This window comes from Falco biarmicus, chromosome 4 (genome assembly GCF_023638135.1).
Source record: "Falco biarmicus isolate bFalBia1 chromosome 4, bFalBia1.pri, whole genome shotgun sequence".
Classification (NCBI taxonomy): Eukaryota; Metazoa; Chordata; class Aves; order Falconiformes; family Falconidae; genus Falco; species Falco biarmicus.
The window spans coordinates 11,273,373-11,293,749 of record NC_079291.1 but is presented as its reverse complement, the minus strand read 5'-3'; the positions used below and the strand labels follow the sequence as shown (position 1 = coordinate 11,293,749).

Below are 20,377 nucleotides of genomic sequence, written 5' to 3'. Positions count from 1 at the left end.
TTTCAAATATAGTTTATCAACCAATTATTCACCATATCTGGAATATCACTTACGCAGAATTAAGATCACAGAAGAATCAATGCAAGACTCCCATTCTGAGAGGATAACTACACAATACATCTGCTGCTGCTCCATTTCATGTAACATTGAGCGGTGATGTAATGTAATAACATGCAATAAAGGGAATCAGCGTAATTGTTCACACTATCAAACCAATGGCCTTGACTTATTCCCTTCTTTGAATCAATAGGAATCTACACAACATAGAATCTATGTAGATGCAGTTTCACCTTCAAAGTTTGTACACTCTCTGCTGCAGAAAATTCCTTGTAGAACAAAAGCCCTGCCATGCATACCTTCAGTTCAGTCTGGAATTGCCATCAAGGCATTAATCTTCCACTTTCTTGGCACATATTTTTTCCAACTTCTCAAACTTCAGATAGAAAAACCTTTCAACTATTACAAAGTCCATTAATTCTTCAAACTGGGTATCAGACTGCTGTGAGAAAAACTGTGGCACGTTACCTCAAACTGCAACTTTTTCATGATCATTCAGAAGAAACTAACAAGGCTACACGTACTGATGCTGTAAAGTTCTGTAAAGAAAGTTTAGGCTTAGAAAAGCCAGGGTGAACACCACTTCTGAAACAAGCAACATCCACAAACTGCAACCTTCCTAATAGATACTCTAATTGGAATTTAGATAACCACATGAAATTCATCAGTTAAAGATGTATTAAAGATTATATTCATTAGTTAAGTAGAAGTTCAGATGACTAAATGAATACCATAAATACAACAGGTTAGATGAGCAAATTGCCATGAAAGACTCCCAAAGACAGTTAGTATTCAACACTGGAAAAGCTTATGTGTATTTTTCATTTTGTCTGTTTTATGAAAGCATCCACTTGTATCAGTAACATGCCCCACTTCTAATACAAATCTTAAAACTACATCAAATTCTTTCATATACCTAGGATTCCCAAAATATCACGGGTCCACTATGAACTAATTCATTTCAACAGAACGAAGCTAATGTCATTCAAGACTGCAAGACCCATCAGGTTCCTACTTGTTTAATCAGTACAACTCTAATATCTGCAGTACAACCACACAAAGGTCATGAGCAGGTTTTTTTCATCTACACAGTGAAAGAATAAACCAATTTAAATTCAAGTCCAGATGTCAGAAAATTTGCATGCTTCCACTGACTAAATTATCACAGCATCAGTCAAATAACATTAAAAATAAGTAAATAAAAAAAATTGAGAGCAGTATTTCCAGGAACAGTCTCTTACATGTTAAATAAGCAGTTATATAGGCTACATTAACTGATAAAAGTGCGGACTTTCAAAAGCAGTTAGTCATGTTTATGTAAGAAAATTCACACAAACATCAGTCATTCTGACCTAGAAATCCTTATATCAAACAGCAATGTGACATTTGTTTCTAATAAGCTTGCAACTATTCCCATTTGACTAGATTTCTAAATATTAATTAATTCTCCAGTTCTGAACTGTCAACTGTAATGTGGTTTATGAAATGCTGTACCTGTAAAATTAGACTCTTATCTTAGTATAGCAAGGTCTACTGTTAATTTGTTTAGTGCCAAGTGTCTGCAGTATGGTACCAGACAAAGCAGGAGTTCCACGTTGCACAGGACACATACAATCCAGCCAGCTATGGACCAAACTTAAAACACACTGAAAACCCACTCGATGTTGTTATCCTAGAACTTTAAAAAGGAAACAAGAAAGATATTTACCAACATGGATTACTTTCAGGTGTTTAAATCATGACTCAAACTCACAGAGACTACAAAAGTATGACTAATATTTACTTTCAGAGCATTAAAAGATTAGTTAAACAAATGAAATAAGCAAGAGCACATATTGACATTCTCCTCGTGTTTCAAACTAGTAAAGCTTCATAACTGACTTCAGAAGGATGCAAACAACTGTGTTGTGCTTCGGCAGCATCCCATTAAGCCTTTAACAAGAATGAATTACCACCCCAAACTGAAATGCAACATAACAGCATTCTGCTTCTACCACTTAATAGGTTTGATTTTAATCTTCCCTCCCGATATACTTTCAGATAGATACAAAAGTAGGAAACCCTTCTTTCAAACAGTGATTGATTCTTTTGCCACAAATGAAAGCATGCAGAGACAGCTGGACATGTATTTACAGCAGAAATAATTAGCAATATTATAGGTACATGAATTTTTCACTGTGAGAAGACCTATAGGTGAGAACGAGAAATAACCTTCTGAACACAGAAACCTGATAAAAAAAATTAGGTGCTTAACTACAGCACCTACTTTGACTTAAAAAAAAAAAAAAAAGTGCCCACTTCACCTCCCACTAGGTAACCTGCAAACAAAAATAAATTAAAATGTAAATATAAACACATGCATACATAAGGAGAAGCTTGATGGGTAATGCTGCATATCAAAGCCAGCGTCAGGCACTGAAAGTGGCAGCAATGGGCAGTGCACCAGACAACACAGTATGGTCTAGCAATCATATGATGTCAGTATTATGCTCTTATGCCCCTTACCCACTTCATAGCACTTTACTCCTTTAGGGAAAAGCCTGAGTCTTCTAAATTGTTTCCCTTTTGGCCAGAATGGACATAGTGCTAATGAACGGTGAGTATTGTAAACCACAGTCACGCAGCCTTCTTATGGTTTTGGTACTTTGCAAACCGTGTCTGAAACCCAGCACAGTGGGTATTGTCTTTCTACAGTAGTACTGTCACAGTATCTACAACTATCAATAAGTATAATATCAATAGGGGTATAAAACAGCCCTGGGAAATATCAGAAAAACTGCCACCTTTGCCGGCATCCTGGAGATTTAGGGATTGCAACTGAGGGAGGCATCAGACCAAAACACAGATGGTGCTGAGAAGCAGTTGCATTTCAGGCTTGGGTATCACTGTCTTCCCCAGTTCTTCACTCTCCAGCAGCAGCAAGAACAGGTAACATTTAGGATTTTTATCCCACCCTCTTTCTTACTGGCTAGATATTAGCCAAGGAGACACAGGAACTGGAGTACGCTGTTGGTTAGTGACTAAATAGGATGCAGAACTATGTGACAGGACCAGACTGAAGGAAAGGCCCTCTTCTCCCACCCTCAACCCTCACACTGATCTGATCTTGAGGTATGGGAACTATTCACCCTTCTCCCAATATTGTTGCTCATCCTCCCTCACTGCTTTGAAGCAAGTCAATTTGAGACAGACCTGAGAAGAATAAAGCACAAAATCACATGAAGCACATGCCTAATTAAGAACTTAGCTTGAAAGACTTGAGATGAATATTCAGGTTTGCAGTCAATGTTGTGAGGAAGATACATGCTTGATACATTCAGTAGAGATGAGCTCTTAAGGACCTGACTGTCTAACACCAGTAAGCGTTGACTTTTCTTATTTTAGCTGACATTCTACAAGGAAAAGTGATGCTCTGCTGTTCTCCTTGCCTCTTTCTGTCAGGTTTGTAGTTTGAACTGTCTCCACCTCTGAACTAAACTTTGAAGGAACCATGAAACAATCCTAAGTCTTCGCATGTTTCAGAATTCAAATTCACAACCACCAAAAACTAGGCTGGTATTGTAGTTTTGAACCTTTTGGGGGATGCTCTACTGATCACGGAAGTGCTCTATGCATGGTACCATTAATTTTGTGGCACTATTGGAGATACTTTCAGTTTCAATTTCAGCACAGAAAACAGCACAAGCAGCAACAGCAAAATAACTGAGCGGAGGCATAATTTTTTTTAGTAGCAACATTACTTTGGAAAGCTTAACTAGACAACTTGAAAAATAAAGCCTGAAATGTTTTCAGTTATATGTTACGTACTGTTAATACATAATCTTAACTACACTCATGCTTGGGTTTGATTTTTTATGCCACCCTATGAACAGCTTTTCTGATGACACAAGGTAATGCTGTCAGATGACTAGCTCATGCTAGTCACACCAATAACTTGCTCTATCCAGGAGCTATAGAAGCCTCCAGCACTTCACAGCAACAACTGTTGCTACACTTGTAAGGAGACATCTCTGGCTTTGACATTAGTAAGTTTACCAAGTTTGGTATTTCCTTGACAAAAGTACTATTCAAGATGAACGTTCAAATAAAGTTCAGCCTATGAAGAAAGTAGGAACATACAAGAAAAGAGCACATGTACAGTAATGCAGTTACTCCATCCACATCCTAAGATTTACGGCAAATTACACTGATGGCAACAGAATTAATTTGACCCTCCCATTATAACAGAGTGCAAGATTGGTGTTGCTTCTTGCGGGAATGCTGACTGTCTAAACCCTATCAATTTCATGTTACTATTGCCCCGTCATCTAGACTTTTTATCTGGCATTTTACAGCCATCTGAGACTATGTCATCTCCTTACTAGCATAATCTGTTGAAAAATTTCTAAGCCTGCAATTATAAAGTCTTCTGTGCTCTAAAATCTTCAGCTGCAGATGCACAAAATTTTCACATCTGCAAACTCGGAAAAATGACATGATACAAACCAACTATGAACATTTCAAGCTATCCGAGCAATTCTAGGAGTCAGTTTTTAATGCAAATGTAGATTACAGAATCAATTCTGCTATAGAGCATCTAATTAGAGATGGCAAGTCTAGATTCTTGAACAAGATAGTTGCAGATTGACTCCATATCCGACATATTCTTTGCCTCCAAAGGAATAATTTATTCAGTGCAACACTATTATGGAAAATCTAATGAGAAAGTTCAGTAACTTCCACTCAAATGAAGAAACATATATATACAGTATTCCATATTAAATTTTAAAAACACCTGCTTGTCTACATTTTATACTACAATCACAATATCCTGGAAGCCTTATTCTGCAGTCTGTATCCACGAATAAGCAATTACCACAATGAGTTTTGCATATGGTTTTTTAAATGGAAGTACACTACCCCATCAATCACATAATGAATTCAATGCACTATGACAGTATTTCTCATCATGAAAATGCTTGGTTGTGTTGAGTTTATAACCTTGGGAAGCATATATGGACATTTAAGTCAGTTTCAAGTACCCAAGGTTAGAATTTTGTACCAGCAATACCTGTAGGCAAAAGCACTTACAACAGGTAAAGAGCCTTTCCTACTGGCCACAACTCAAACCCAAGGTGTTACAGACTCACAGTAAGAATGGAGAAAATACACACCGAGGTCTGCATGTGTAAGAACCAGTGAAACAGAGGGCGGTCCTGTGTTTACCTGAGCCAAAACTGACATAGCTCTGCAAACTGAAGAGCAACCAGGCAATTTTATCACAGAACAATCTCACATTCCTTTCTTTTTAACTTAGGCTGATGTCAGCAGAATGGTTTTATTAGATATTAAATCTAACACAAAGATACACTGCATGAATTGTCCCCAGTTAGAACATTTATATATAATCAAGTACTTATGCGTCCACAAATTTTTTTCTGGTATTCTCTAGATGCGTACCTACCACAGTTTTATGTGGAAGATGTTATCACTTTGCACACTCAGCTGGAGCTTCTGCACCTCACTAGACAACACACACCCAAGAGTCAAGAACATATTAACACTTTCTTTCACAAGGGACATGGAACATGCTTGCGCAGATCTTTTAAAGCTGACTGAAAGACAATTACTATGTCAAGTCTGCCAGAAAGAAAAAATAACAAGCTTTTGCTGGTGTAGAGTTTAATATTGTCCTAATGCTGACAATTTTAAGGCATCAAATATAGAACTTTTGATTGTTTAGACTTTATGAATTTATCTCAAAATATATGGATATGTAATTACTTTTTGTATTGTGAGACAAACCTCAACCACTATTAAGTATTTGGTGAAAGGTCCCAAGAGCGCCCTACGTTTACAGAGGTCCAACTGATCTTTAGGGGTTTTCTTGCAAGTAAGGCCATTTGAAAAGAGACATACACATCCTGGAAGTTGACTGTCAACCAGAAGTCTAGTGTTTGATAAGAAAACTGGCAGAAGGACTACCATTCTGAGTTTCCTCGGGTTCAAAATTGGTCACGGTCCTGCTTTTGATTTCAGACTTCCTAACTCTGAACAAACACACTCACACAGAAAAATGGGGCGAAGAGTCCTTTGTTATACAAAGGATAGTTAGTATGCTGATGCAGTAAAATGTCAGGGAGTTCTGTAGTGATGTGGCCACCTAACTTCAGAAGATGGAAATTCTGAGTCAAAGGAGGATGAAGTTTCTGTTCCTGGAATCCAGCCAAGCAATGAAACTGTTTGTAATACCATTAGAATAGTTCCCGATGGGGAAGAACAGCCCAGGCAGAAAAAAAAAGCTGCATAGCACAACCAGAAAGGCACCTATTTTTTCAGGTCTAACATTCAACTAATGTTCAGTGGAAAGCCTGAAAAATACCAGAATAGTTATAGAATAACCATTAAGAATATCAGAATGTCCCCAATGTGTTTAAGGAGGATTACAGCATTCCTACTGCCACTACTTGGCATGGTATTTTCACTGTCTGCAGTAAGATGTCACGCTTAGCAAGTGCTAAAATCAGTAACTGCACGCTGCCAGTGGCTTAATGATATGAAATTCTAAAGGGAGCATACAGTTGCTCTGACTTCTTCAGAGAGCCCAGGGCATCTTCAACATTTTTGCTCAAGAGCTGCAAGTTTTTTAAAGAATTCCATGACCACAGCTTATACTTTTCATACAATACACCACATCTGAAGCCATGATATGCTTCCCATCATCACTGTAGTGGGCATGTATCTGCCTACAGTTTCAGAAACTTCATCTAATGCCTATTAGGCTTTTTCACCACTTTTTTCTGTCTTGCTTTTGAACTATTCCATGCCTCAAGGCAAATTATTAAGAAAAGTGCCAGTTTTATCAATACTAAAAGACATACTTTGCCAGTGAAGTCTGCCATTCATAACATTTAAAAGTATTTTACACCTAAGAAGAAAGCGATGATTTTTTTTTTTCTTTGGACAGACAAAATTCCCAAGAGGTTTCATTGATAAGATACGAAAAGAATAATTTGAAATTCCTACAGGGAAAAATTGAATGCTGACTTTCCTCTCTACTGGACATGCACTTCACTGCAGATACTACACCATGACGGGCGTCAATACTGACAGCAATACTGGTTCCATATATTTTGACAGCATCAGCTTCTTGAGAGGCATCACTTCTCTGCTCAATACAATATTAACTACCACAAACTCAAAAGGCCCTAAAAGCATTAGGTCTGTTTCTTTCTGAGTGCTATTGGGCTACTTTGTGGAGCATTAGCCTCCGATCTTGCAACTCTGAGGGCTTTGCAACAAATTAATGTTCAAAAAGAATGTTTCTTCCAGATGAAACAGATTCATACTGTACTTGTTTTTAACATGATGGAGGCAGCTTAACTTCAGGACCTTCTAAGTTAAAGGCTGGTACATGAGAACCTGGTTGGCAAAAAGCAACTCAAAGGCTATTAGCTGAATAATATATTTTAAGAAGAAAAATACTCTTTGTGTAAAAAAATGTGATACTAGAAATCAATGGGCTGAACGTGACTGCTTCACAAGAAGGACGGCTAGCTCCCAAGCCACTTTTTTCCTGGTTATCTACTACAGAACAAAGTAATCTGTTACACCCCGACAATTATTCTGAACTCTTATTAAACTGATCTCAAACACACTACCTGCTATTCTGTAACAAGATCTAATACATATCCAGAAAAGCATACTAATTTTTGTAATAGTCTGAAATACAGAGTAAAGGAAATTTCTTATTCATTGTGGATACTTTTATTCTATTTTAACTATTTGGGAGTACGTGGCACAGTCATAATCTCTGCTGCATAATAAAATCATATATATGCTACAATGTAATGGCAACTGTGGAAGTACTAACTACACCAAAATGCAGTTGAACCAACTTCACAATTACTTCTCATTAAGTGAAATTAAGGAATCAGTCTGGACACAAGATTTCTACCCTGTAAAATGGAAGACATAGTAAAAAGTAAACAGGGCCATTAGAAAGGCTCTAGATCCCCACCATCCCATGTAATATTTAAGCAAGGACAATCTTATTTCTGACAGGACATTTAAACAGTTATAACAACACAGAATAGCTTTAGCAGAAACTATTGCATCTACCCCTCAATAACCTATAACTTGTTGTTTGAACTCCCATGTAACATGAGAAAGAGTAGGTCCAGCCAGAACTGGACATTAGGTATCAAACCACTGTATATATTATGTCAACATAGTTTTTTGTTAGCACACAGAAATTAAAAGAATCAGCAGCTTTGTGGTTGCATGTCAGCGGTCTAAGTCAGTTTAGCGAGTTAAAATAAGATAGTTTCATCCAATATTCCTGTTCCTTAAATATTTGCTCTTTAGTATACCTCTCAATGCACCTCCTGTTCTTCCTCTTGCAACTAGCTCTTAGTTACCTGAATTCTATGACTACACTTTTTTCCAATTGTCCTTTCTGTATGTAAATTATGTTTAGTCGGAGAAGCTGGGCACCTGTTCAACTCCATCTGTTGCAATGTTGACTTCCTGACTTTTTACTACAATGATTGCTGAAAACATAAAAATTAATGTTTCAGAGTGGATTATACAAAGAAAGCATCATTAGAGCAGAACCAGCCAGTCTATCTAACTTGAACAATTTCTGTCCAGTGATGGAGGCTGGGTTAAAGACCTAATTTTAGCTAACAAATACATCTGCTGGAATTCTGCTTAACCCTCCAGTAACCTAGCATAAATAGACATAAATATTGCATTCACCAGGCATGTAGCAGGGATCAGGCAATTTTCTGCTGTGAGTATGTACGCACGTAGATATACATATAAAGCTACCTGCAGAACAAACCAAAGTATATGCCCAGGGTTTGCAGAAACCTAGAGATAGATCTAATTAAGTCCTAATCAAATAAAGCAGAAAAGAAAGAGGCATGAATATAGCCCAAAGTACAAAAGCATAAGGCAGGGGGGAAATCAAAACTCCAGGCTGCCTTGTACTAAATTGCACACCCACCCAAATTTAACTGTGGCAGTTATCCTTCAACTGACCTTTGCTAGTTAAAAGGAATGCAGAAGCACTCCTAATTCGCTTCTGTACCCAAATCAAACAAGTCAGCTTAAATCACAGCTAAAAAGCAAACCAATCTAAGGATGGCCTGAACTATTTCACCTGATTTATTCCACATGATCTATTACTACAGTCCAACAGAAGGGATGGTGGCTGCCAGCTGAGGGCAGAAACACTTCCAGCTGTTTGCAAAGTGACTGCATATTCTTACACTAGAGGAAATTCGTGCAGCAATAGGATGTCCCCAATAAAATAAAGACCAGGAAAGTAGATGACAGCAGGAAGTAGTCTTCACCCTTCCCTTCAATACACAGATTGGAGTTTATCTTTCTAACCATATTTTGCATTCTTGACCCACTTTCAGTGTCTGATTTATTCTGAAATAAGTATGGCAAGCAGAATTTAAAATCAGTTATCTACTACATTTTATTTATATTTTTCATAATGTTTCAAGTATGTCTAAATAAATAAAAAATTAAAAAGGCAAGTTTTCACTGAATTAATGCAACCTGCTCAGAATTGTACTTAAAGGTTACCAACATTTCTTTAAAAGACTACACACAAGAAACACAGAAGTTTAATAATAAAACATTATTTGGTTTTTATTATGTATCCTCACAGAAACACTACAGATTAAGTGCACTGCAGTGACTATAATGCTCAGCGTTTAAGACAGTATTCATAATTAATATTAAACTCCTGCCTTGTACAATTAAAGTTGCATGTTTGTTTTCTCATTACATGATGGAATTTGTAGCATTGCTTAGTCTTAGTATGCTGTACCTATCAAACTATTTCACTGTGCTCCTCTGTCACACCTTAGTAAAATCCAATTCATGTTCAGAAGTGACCTTAAAGGGATTTAAAAAAAAATACAATACAATACAAATGTGGAGGAGGGGGAACACTATTAGGATGAGCGAGGCTTAATATTACACACATATGCTTATAAGCTGTGATGCTTTCTGTCACAAACGCTATTACAGAAATATTAATAAGACTACACCCACCATTGTCTCTTCTATCCTATGTCCAGGAGCACGTCCTTTCCAAAACACACCACCTCCTTGACCAGCTGGCTACATTACTACACAGTTTGATAGTTATAGCCCTTCTGTCTTACACTAATGAACAGTAAAAGGGATGAGTTTAATTCCTAATGCCACTTCATCAAATAACAAGTACTGACTTGAGGTACCATGCCTTACTCTTCTCCTCCACTGCCACACGAAATGGGATAAGGTAAAATGAATATCTGGTTGTTGATGAAAAGGAACGGGGAAAGAAAGATAGTAAAGCAGTAGGATCAGTGGCTGTTCAGGCAGCGCTGAAAAGAGGTATATTGCCAGGGATACATGAGAGCTGTTGGGAAGGACCTAGCAGAAGTTCTCAAGGGATAGTTCTTAGGTCATACAATCCTAAATCTTCTCTCCCCCTTGCCCTCCAGACATGAATTAAATTGGGCTGTTCCAGGACCTTTCACACTCCGATCCCCACTGGACTGTATGCCCTCTCAACTCCCTCTTCACAAATGCAGATTTAAATTAGAAAACTAGAGTTAACCTTCCTGATTCAAAACCAGGATTCAGCTCTAGATCCCCAACATCCCATATAACCATTTAAGCAATGACAATCTTATTCCTGGCAGAACTTTTAAACAGTTACAGCACAGCAGAAGAGCTTTAACAGAAACTATTGATACATTCACCCCTCAATAACCCCATGACCTGTTGGTCAGGGAACTCCTGGATATCTGAGATGGGATCAGGGTACAAGATGTGCCAATACAGTAGCTCAGCACCACTGGAAGAGGGGAGTTTCTCGCTCCCTGCATCCAGCTGCAGATCCTGACACCTACACTTACAAGATTTCTGCACATTGCCTTTAACTTGTTAACACAGCAGAGAACTATCTGAGGAAGTATACAAGAGATGATGGAAAATTCAGGAAAACTGCTCCACTTGATTAGATGCAAATAAGGCCAATTTATACCGGTGAAGACAAGCTTAGAGCACCTTGTCATATTGTAGATATTCAGAGTCAGGCTCTACTCAAAGCACTGTGAAGAGCTGTCTTATCAGCCACAGTCATTTCCTGGACATTCTCGAAGGAACCTTTGGAATCATCTACCATGTGTTTTCCAACATGGAAATAATATCCACAGGTACTCTAGCACAGCATATTGGATTCTGAGATAGAAGACAACACTGCTTAACTTCCCAGGTAAAAGCACCATTCAACTGATACTTAAAAGCTGTTCTGTGGGTTTTTCCTCTTGAAGACAGCCCTGAAAGAAGACAGCAGATTGTACTGTATGAAATATACTATCACAAAGCAAACCCATGATGCACATAGGTAAGAATGTTGTGTTGAAACTACAGTATGATGGAAGCATAAGGAAAAAGGGATCCTGAAGTTGACTTACCAAAGCAAAAGCCAGAAAATACAATTCAGTGATGAAACTATAAGCATGACATACTGTACACAAACCATATCATCCAGTATTCTCCCAAGCAAAAACTGGTCTTTACTGTGGGAGGGTGGGGCAAGCATTGGTGAAGTAGTGAAGGATTACAAAATTAAAGCACTAGAAATTCTTTGGATCCTGAACATATTAAGCCATAGGAGAAAAATTACATTTGTCTTCACTAGCTGACCTGAGCCATCACAAATTAGGATAATGTTGCAAATGTTTAAGGTAGCCTCTCCAGTGTCAAAATCCATTTTCTATTTGGCAAATGAAAGATTAAAACTGTTACAGAGTAAAATGAATTGTGAGACATATGCAACAGTTTTTCAAATACTACTTCAGACATCTGACATTAGATAAATCATTCTAGTCACCTCTATAAGAGAAACCAGTCAAAACACAGCAGCGATACCCAGATTCCTGGAAAACTCACACTGCATTGGCTTTCATGTTTCTTGTTCTACAGTAAAGCAAGCCAAAGAGATGCCCACTTACTTCCACTGTTAACATCAATATAATAACGCCAAAGCTCCAATCTTGTTTTGCTGACTTTCTAAATTAGAAGAATTGCAACTTTAAGGCATTTTATCTATTGCCAGAGAAAGAAATAAAGGCATTTTAAAGGCCTTTAATACCCAAACTATAAACCTGAACTGCCTTTTTCAAGATATACATTCCAAACAATATTTATGAAATTCTGAGTTACTCAACAGAACTTCCAAATGTCACTTGGGATAAGTTTAGAATAGGAAGGAAGGAAGCACATTCAACATATGCAATAGACTACAGAAATAAAAAAAGCTGGATAAACAAAGAAAAGTATTCAGGACAGGTAGGCCTGGTTTTATTATGTTTTGCTTCTGCAACAAGAAAATTAATTGCTGTATTTTCAAATCCTCTGGTTATAGCACACAAGTATTCTGTTCAACACACTGTCCGCCCAGTCAGCTGCATCCTCAAACAGGTACTTTCCACCCCTAGCGTTCCTTAAAATGTCCATCTATTGCAAAGATGATGGGAATAAAAGTAAATAAAATCACACTCTTTGTTGCTGGATTTAGCTACCATTTATAATATAACAATCACAAAAAAAACCCACAGAGACTGAAAAAAATAAAGCAAAGAACTCACAAAAGCTGCCCAGCCATGTGTTCTAGAACAGTTTAAAATTACAATTACATGCAATTTTTCCTTTCTGCAAAATCCCTTTGCTATTCAGCAAACAGGATAGATGGTGCCTATGAATACAGCGAGTCACTCTTTTCAAATAAATGTAAATAATACTGTGTAAAATGGTCTAGAAGATAATAGCAATCTCATTAAGAACACCACCAAAACTCAGTAATCAAGCCAAACTTGCGTCCTCAGTTGTAATGTAGTTTCCCAAGGGTTTTTTGTTTGTTTGTTTGTTTTAAGTAAGGAAAGTTTTGAACAGGTATTTTGCAACTCTATCTTCATAGATTACCAGCTGAACAGAATTCCAACATGCTCTTTACCTACCATAACCCATATAAATCAACTGCCATAGAAAATTATATGATAATCACTGTAACACCTGGAAGTAATTATCATTACAGCCCACATACCCCAGTCATTCATATTAGATGGGCTCTTTAAGAAGTAGCATATGATACTGGACTTGGGTCTCCCATAGCAGACAGACATCTTAAATACCGTTTCCCGCTCTGAGAAGCGCTCATGTACAAACACTCAATTATCCTTGTTTAAAAAAGACAATTTCTTTTTCTAAAGCACAGGGATATTGCCTCACTTAATAGCAAGAACTTTTGAAGTATGAGAAGCATTTAATTCTCCATATGCCAAAGGAGCTTTTAGCCTGGGAAAGAGTAGCAGTAAGTTGGGAAATACAGAAGCTGATCTATTTTCTTTGTATCTATATCCTTAAATTCATTCCTCAGGCTGCTTCAACTTATCTGAGGTGTGGTGCAACATTAGGGTCAATTTCACAGTACCTCTCAAGCCCAGACCTACCATCCATCTACATTAAAAATACCTCAGCTTGATCGTCAACAACAGCTCAGGTCACAAGCTCTGCTCAGCTACAGGGCCAGAAATGAAGTCTATCCATAGGACAAACTATAAATTTTACTGCAGACGTGAAGCACAGAAAGACTATAGCAATACTTGTCCTAAGTTCACTTTGTTCTGCAAGCAAGTGGTAAGGCTGATGGTTAGAAGTTTTGCTAAAGGTGTTAATAATAATAAAAACATCTGCACATGCCTTGCTACAGGGTACAGGGTACAAAAGCAGCAGCTTTAATGGCTCTGCCGAGTAGAAAGAAGCCCTTAAGATTAGCCCTAAAAGTTAGTACAAAGGTACCTCAAAGGGCTTGCAGAGTGGAATTTTCAAAAATTAAGGAGGAAAATCTGCAGCACATGCACAGACTGACATTAAATGGGAAATAACCTGACTGAATCAGAAGAGATACGCCTCCCTAAACCCAGACTAGCCCCATCCCATTACCTATAGGATTTTGCATTTTCCCCACTAGCTTTACTGTCCAAAATTTTTACTCACTTTCCCCCCACCAGTTCAACATGAGAAATTTAAAAGCGTATTAGGATTACAGGCTGCCAAAACCAGAGACTATTAAAGAGAATTACGATAGGAAGCAAAAGGTAACCTTTATAACCCACCCTAACCCTATGTAATCAAACTTCTGTTTAAAAACCAGAACATATTAAGCCACTCAAATAATAGGGTATCTGCCAAGAAAAGTCCATTCAAGGATTTTCAACATAGCATTTGGTGTAGCTAGTCAAGTGTTTGTGAGTATTCACTGAAGGCCCTCTAAAAAAGTCCCATGGCATTAAAAGCTAAACTTGCCCATTCAGTTCGACCCAGCCTCCATAAAACATTCCAATACATTTTCCTTTTCAAGTTTCATTCTGCTATCCACAAATCAATAAAAGGGGCAACACTTCGCAAGCATTCTGTCTTACTCCTATGTTTTCCAAAAGAAGACTATAGGGATAGTCTCTGTACTCAACCATACTCCGCATGTGTTTTATGAACACTGCCCTGCTTACCTTCTCATTCACAACCCCACTACTGTACCCACGTGAAGCCTGATGAGTTTTTCACCCTAATTACAAATTGTGCAAGTGAAAAAAGAAACACTACCTGCTAAGTAAAGATGGTAGAAAACAATAGCAGAGATGGAGCAGAAGGTTCATCCTTACATTAATGTTATTTTATGAGGCCACACGGTGAACTGCTTTCTGGCTGCAGACTAACTGATCAAATCTAGCCCAAGGTCTCCCCACTCACAAAGCACAGTCTTTGTTATGCCTTCAAGTCTGTCCAACGTTCTTTTTCTAGATTGCCCTTCTTCCATTAATTTTTTTAAAAAATATTTACCTATTTTTGCAATTTCCTAAGCAGTGGAGTTCAGTGCAGTCACATCTTGACTGTTAACACAGTATCGACCTTCTAGAAAGTTTACTTGGCTTCAAAACAGCACCCTTCAAGTACATAAACAAGGAAAGGCTGTTCAAGCCCCTGGACATACAGGACTTGTAATCTAGAAAGCCCCAAAACCCAGGGACTGACCTGTGCTAACAAGTTTTTCATAAGCCACTTTATACTGCAATAGCCGGGATCAAAAAAGATGCCTGATCTGGATCTTCCCTACTAAAGAGGAGGGAAGGGGAAGATACCTGGCAGGCTACTCTTCAAGAACATAAAAATCTCTGAACTCGCCCTTCATGAACAGAAAGGCCTCATTAAATCAATCTGGAGACTATACTAGAATATTTTTCCTACTATAATAAAATGGGTGAAATGAGTTTGAGCTACCTGGCTACCTGAAATCCTGCTAAAATTATTAGTATTACTAGGGTATGAAAAACTTCCATCATTCAAATGTAGTATGTCGGTATGTTACGTTTAGGAAAAAAGTCACAGAATACTTAATCCAACTGTTCATTAAAAGTATACAATCTTTTAAAATATATTCCTATACAATAGAAATAGATTGATTACTTCTTATTTCAAAGAATGAAAAAGCTTGTGAATTAAGACGCTGTAGTTAGGTTTTTAATATGAATCTCATGACATTTGCAACATCTCAAAATCAATCCAAAGTGACTATATTAAAACTGGACTGGAATCAAATGCTTTCCCAAGGTCTGGAGGTTGTTGGAGATTATAAACAAAAGGGAGTGTTTGGGAAAAGAACCCTAAAGTGAAATGTTTCCTAAACAGATCCACATCCACGTACTCACCTTTGACAAGATTATGTGATGGGTTGAAAGCCTCCAGAAGGATAGCAGTTTGGAAATGACAGTGGCTGCCACCCCTCAAGAACACATTTACCACGCTATCTGCTGTCTATTTGCCCAGGAAGAAGTCTCTAGCAGCTAAGCAATGGCCAGATGTATTATCTGGGTGTACCACATCTGACCAGAGCCTACACACTGCGCATTGTTGATTGAGATTATGAACACTAGCATCCTCTTTACATTTTTCCCCCCCTTACAAACATCAGCTTAAAGTACTCTCATTCACTGCTACATACCCCTTCTTTTGTCACTCCTGTTGCTCCAGTATCTTAACAAGCTGTTCTTATATGTATACATGTCTCCTCCCTATCACTCAATTCCAGTTTACCCTCTAAAACCAGTTGCTATTTACATTCCCTCTCAAAATTCATACTATTCCTCAAAAAGAAGAAAATAAACTGCAACAAAAAAACTGATGGTGGGCAGGCTCTGGGAACTCAAATGTTACAGTATTTTGACAATTCATCTCATTGAATCAACCCACCGTGACTGCTTTAGAGGAAGCACAAAGAAAAAAGCAGGACTGCACTGTGGGTGATAGAGGAGAACTCCTACTCCAGAAGGCAACCATTGAATCAGCTAACTACAACACAAACCCACAACCTTACTCTCTCCCAATGAAATTAATGCATTTACACAACCTCCGGTGTTTGATCAGTTCTATACACCACTTCTAATATTCACTTGAGTCACACTTTATATTTTAATGAAGCTTTCATATCAAATTTATAGGTGTTAAATTAAATTTTCATTTTAAAAAGTTCCTAACACCTCAAGAATCCATCTAGCAAACATGATTTGAGCCTAGCAAAACCTGTCTTTTTGGCTGCGTGCAAGATAAAATCCTAACTTCCTTTAACTTGCCTGCCTCTGAAGTGCAAGCAATGACACCAACCTCGTATTTATTTTCACCAGTTCATCCCCATCCACCAAAGTCTGCTAACAGTCAATGGTGGTATCAGTGATAAGAAGGTGGATTGCTATCATATATATAAACCATACTTCCCACTAGCACAATTAAGTTACCTCAGTGAGGTTTGATAAACAACAGTCACCCTGATGACAGTTAAAAAGCTGGTTGTTTGAGCAATCGGTGATGTTGGTTTGGAAGAGGCAAAGACATATATGAGATTGTGGTAGTGCTATTCAGTACCAGGACAATAGGAAACAAGATTCCTGGCAGTAGTAGGTAGGCAAATGTAACAAAGGTCACACTAGCGCTCCATCCTGAACATGCAAACTGGTATGGAGAGGGTCTCATGCGCAGACACAGGAGCTTCTTCATTCCAGCTTAAACCAGCTTTCACTCCTAAGGCAACTGGCATTAATCTGGTGTTTAGCAAGCTGTTAAAATTCTCAGGGAAGGACGAAAGTTTGATTTAATGTCATGAGATATGATTAATGATTCAGATACAGTTCTTACACGTGCGACAACGCTAAGAACTGTGCAAACTGAATGAATGTTACTATTTTAATATCACTCTCTGAAGACTACTGATGTATCAAAGGTTGTTACCATTTTAGTAGTAGTATCAGGATGCAATGATCTTGCTAGATATATCTAACCTTATATGTATACACATATATATACACACACAGAGACATATAGATTATTATGTGCGTATATATATGATATGAGCAGCCAAATGAAACAGCACATGGACATGCTGGAGCTTTACTTTTGACAAACCAGTGCATAGGAAATAGTCCTGGTTCAAGTACTCCATAATTTTTATTGCCTTGGTTCAGCACCCATGCTGGCATTTAAGGCAACATCTGACAGAAAGAATGACCTCGCTTGCCAACCGAGCTAAACACACTGTTCTACTTTCATGAGGAGTTTTTGCTGTACACTTGTATACATGTAGCACAGAAATTACGCTCTTGGTCTACACAGCTGCCAAACCAACCAACAGATGAACCAAATTTCAGGCATGAAACCTGTCCATCCCAATGTACCATTGCTGTCCATTTTTCACGTTCCTGGCCTGATAATGAAATCCTGAAGTTAAATGCCGGATGCCTGTCAATAGCTCAGCTTAAACTCAGTGCTGACTGACTTCACATATCAGCTCATCTGACCTGACTTGCCAAAAAGCACACACATTTTTCAAAGTCTTTGGACCAGCTGATGTACAGAAGTTAAACAAGACATGAGAAATAAATCAAAATAAAGTGGCAATACTATACAAAAGGGGTGTTTAGTGTGGGGGGGGAAAAGTCATCCTAGTAATGGCAAACAGGTTACAAGTTTGTAAATTACAGTATGGTGACCTCAAAATACAAGTTTGTATTTTCCTCATGCAGGCACTGTATTATAGCAGAGATCAACAGCAAAAGTTGTCCTCTCTGTTGTCTTGGCCTACTGTTATTACATTGTGGTCATTTCTGGAAGAAATGCCAACTGAAGTCTCAGAGGCTAATTTTACAAAACGAGCAAACACACACACCCTGGAATCAAAACCTGACTTCATTGTCAGAAACGCAGCTTGAAAGGGACGCTAGAAAAAAAAAAGTGGTATTTGATTCAATTAATGTGCAGAAAACCCAAGGCAAATCTCCCTTTCCTCCCACGCCAGATCTCTTACGTTTCTTAAGTCCATACGGAAAACTGGACTCCTAAGTAAAGGGGAAAGCTTTCTACACCTTAGAGGCAACAATATTTTTCCATTCAAAAGAATAAAATGAGGAGCATTAGGCAAACCAGTTATCAAATATTCCTCAGCTTCCTCTCGGTCACAAAACAAATACTAGAGAACAGGTGATTTAACACACTGCAAGCTATCCTATTTAAGCCTGACAGAAAAATCAAAGGAATGGAGAAAACTACGGAACTCTTCCACCAGCAAAGACTATGGCCACTGTCATGAAAAAAAAAGAAAATCCAGTTTACCTGAACAAGCTGCTAAAGAATTGGTTAAAAACATAAAAATAGAGCACTGCTTCTAATCTCTTCTCACAAGCTCCTTTCCCACATTAGATTCAGACTTGTAAGACCCTTACAACTGTAAAAAGCCATTCCTACCTAGTTACTCAACAGTTTAGGAGCAACATCATTTTTTATTCTTTGCACCAATATTGCTGTTGCAATAAAGCCCTTTGGTTTTCCTCCGTTTGTACCATTTTAGGTTCTCTTTCCTACTAATTAACTTAAGTGCATTTGCCTCTACCATTTCTGGCATGCAGCAACATGACACTGGCATGATTCTTGACATTTCAACTGCCTCTCAGAAACCTGCAGTAAAATCAATGAGTTTTGTCAACTTCATCTATTCTCTAATTAGCAAAGGTACATACATACGGTAGCACAGGCAGCAACGCCTTCTGTTTGTACACTCAGGAAGATAACTTTGCATCAACTTATACACTGCTTAAACCAGAAGTTTATCTTTACAACCGTGTAATGATTATAAACGTAACTCCTACAGAACCTATTTTGATTTCCTTCAAGGCTTAATAACAAAAGTTCTGCAACTGAATGCTGTAAAATTCCTGTAAAATTCCGATACAGTTGTACAAAAATGTAAGCTGTGTGCTAAAAAGTTTCCTCCATGATAAAGGAAAGCCTTTTTGCTTAAAGTTAGATTAAAAGAGACTGAAAACTACTTCACAGGCATGTTCATACTCTCATTGCAGATGTGTTTAACTGTGCTCCCTCCCCCCGCTGTTAACTTTATTAATTGAAAGTTTGCATTCCTTCCATTCATTTGTGTTAGCAGAAAAAACCCCACTTAAATTATGGGCAATTATTTAATGTTTTGAAGATATTTTGAGATATTTGGCTTTCACATCACAAAGCATGTATTACTTCAGACAGCGTTTAGAAACAAAGCAATTCCTTGTCCTCTAGCCACTACTCTGAGCCATGATTTGTGAATGGATTACACGGGGGGGGTGGGGGCGGGGGGAGCAGGGGGGGTGGACCCAGCCAGAAAAGAGGAAGTTGTGCTTTTGAAACTATCAAAGTGGAGCCCATGCTTTGTGGATAATTTCAGTGACAATTTCAGATCAGTTTAACGCAGAGCATCTACCGTGCATTTTAAAATGAAGCATCTCGTCTCTTTACTCAATTAACAGTAAGACTCAAGAAATAAAATTTTAAATTAAAACCAGACAATTCGTTATTCCAAAGTCATCTGCTGTTTACCCTACGTCAAGTTCTAAAAAACCAGGGATTCCTAGGATGAAGTAGCCACTAATAAAAAAATCCACTGTGACGTTTTCACATTAAAAAACCTGCCCCACCAGTCCCGTCACCTCTCACTTTGCCTTGCTGGAAGGAGCGAGTGCAGCATTTCTTGATCTTACACATAAAATGGTTTCAGTCCCCTCCAACGGGGAAAAGAACAGACAGCTTCTACAGGAGGGGAAGCAATCTTTCGAAAAATCAAGATGCGTGGGAAACAGCACAAGTCCTTGGGCTCAGAAACACAGCTCTGAAACACCTGGCAGTAAATCCATGTCACCCATTTCACCGTAATCCCTCAAGTCACTTTTATGAA

At 38.1% G+C, this 20,377-nt stretch overlaps 1 protein-coding gene across 1 annotated transcript in view; it reads right to left on the bottom strand.

Moving 5' to 3' along the window:
- Window positions 1-20,377, bottom strand: part of STT3B (STT3 oligosaccharyltransferase complex catalytic subunit B) — a 52,826-nt gene that overhangs the window by 31,163 nt on the left and 1,286 nt on the right. The window lies entirely within an intron of this gene.